The sequence below is a fragment of the Dendrobium catenatum genome, unplaced genomic scaffold, assembly GCF_001605985.2.
Source record: "Dendrobium catenatum unplaced genomic scaffold, ASM160598v2 original_scaffold_268208, whole genome shotgun sequence".
Lineage (NCBI taxonomy): Eukaryota > Viridiplantae > Streptophyta > Magnoliopsida > Asparagales > Orchidaceae > Dendrobium > Dendrobium catenatum.
Window position 1 is genome coordinate 14,334 of NW_021586606.1, and position 2,169 is coordinate 16,502.

Sequence of the window (2,169 nt, forward strand, 5' to 3'; positions counted from 1 at the left end):
GATACATACAACTTAAATTGACATTTGTATATAAATTATTGTTAGATCATACCTATTCTTTAAATTCAAAATTATATCAACATATACAAGATCGTTGAGTCGTTGATGCTCTAAAATAATTCCGTCTCTTTGAGTGGATCTGTTCAAAAACACTCCAATTTCTTTTCGCATCCTGATGAAGATGATGTTTGGTGCTGAGAATTTCTTATAGCAACTTTTTGCAAGTTTGGAAGCATCTGATCCAAACATCTTCCACATCATCTACTATTATCAGTTGAGAGTTTAGTGAATAAGCATATTATATAAGTATATACACATGTTAAAAGATAAAAAGAGAATTACAGGTTGCATTTTTCGCTCATTTGTCAAGTGCAATTGGTTTTCCAAAGCTTTCTAAGCATACGAATAATCTGACTTCATTCATTGCAATGGTGGACTTAGAGCAAATGTTTATTTCCAATATTTCACTTAAACTTGGTAAAATTCTCTTTTACAATAATTCTCTCTATCATATTGAAAATGAGGATTGAAGAAATATGCTAGCTGAGTTGTGGTATCCTTGTCTTAATTGAGTTCATCTTCTTTTTATTATAGAGTAAAAGGTGTTATATCGATTATTTACGATGTTTGAACATAGCTATTAATTATGCCTTTCTTGGTCTATACAGCAATCATATAGTATCTCAGAGATGGTTCTTTTGTCATCATGAGTTCACAATACGCAACTAGTCTAATAGAGGGCCTGCTTATCTTTTTGATATATAAAGACATTTGTTATTCCTAAAACGTTCAAGTCTAAAGATTAATTAAATATATCCTCCTTTCCTGAAGTTTGTGGATTAATTTTTGAATCCACGAAAGAATGCTTGTGGATTAGTGGCTTACGGTATATGATGTAATGCTCATGCAACTTTTCAAGCGTAATAAAATGTTGTTGCATTAACAAATAAAATCACATACAAATAAATTAAAACCATGCAAAGTAGAAAACTACAAAGTAAAAAAGTCTAACGTAGAAAACAATGGACTAAAATATTACAAAGCTAAAACAACACACAATCCATACCTCAAAGCGCCGAAATTTTATAACACTTGAAGTTCCACCACAACTTAAAGTCACCAACCTATAAGAAAGACAAAAATATTACACAATTCAATGTGCATGACGACAGAATAGCACAAAATTTCTACCAAAACTTCTGTATAAAATTCCTAAAATGAATGCTACATCAGCTAATATGTAGTTACACAACATATATATATATACACACAAACACATACGAGATTAAGATCTCCATTTTTTTAGATTATGGCACAGAGCTTCCATAATGAAAGAGATTAGACAACTGTTGAGATACATCACACAGAAATTAAAAAAGAAAATCCTCTTTCTGTCCACTCACTCAAGCCTCAAATAAGAAAAAATGGTTGTGTCCTCACCATTCCTAGATTAAGAAAGAGGAATGGTTCTTACTGAAATAACCACATCTACAGTAGATAAAGCCATATCTGCACGGTGCAATTGATTTAAAGCCATAAATAACCACATCTACAGTAGATAAGAAACTATAATTGATATTTGATAACAGCCAAAACTGAATACCTTGGTGCAGCAACCCATAGATACAAGCTTCATCTACATTTTTTTTTCTCTTGATGTTTCAAAATGCAAACCGTATTTGAATTTTAAAGTTGGAAATGCTAACTCACTGGAGTAGGCTTTATGGAATGAATCGAATGATTCTTACTGAAAGCATTGCACGGTTTGCACCGTAGAAAACATACGGGCAATAAGGCGTCAAAAGCAGAAAAGCCGATCTCCATAATGCAACCAGCCAACCATTCAAACTTTGAGTAAATGTAAACAATACACATAGAAAAACTCAAAAACTTGATAAAACAACCATTCAATCATTTCCAACCATTCAATCAAAAAAAAAAAAATGGAAATGCATATGCACGGCGAATAGCGACCCCCATTGCGAAAGAGAGGAGAAAATCTGAAAATGAGAGCAAGGGGCGCGAGCAAGCAGTCGATTTTACCTCTTGAAATGGAAAAGACACCAGAATCGGAGAAGACACCGGAGCCAGAGAAGACGACGCCAAGCGGAAGGACCGAAGGAGACAGCGAGCAGCGATACGAATCGTCGAATACGGCGAATAGGGTTT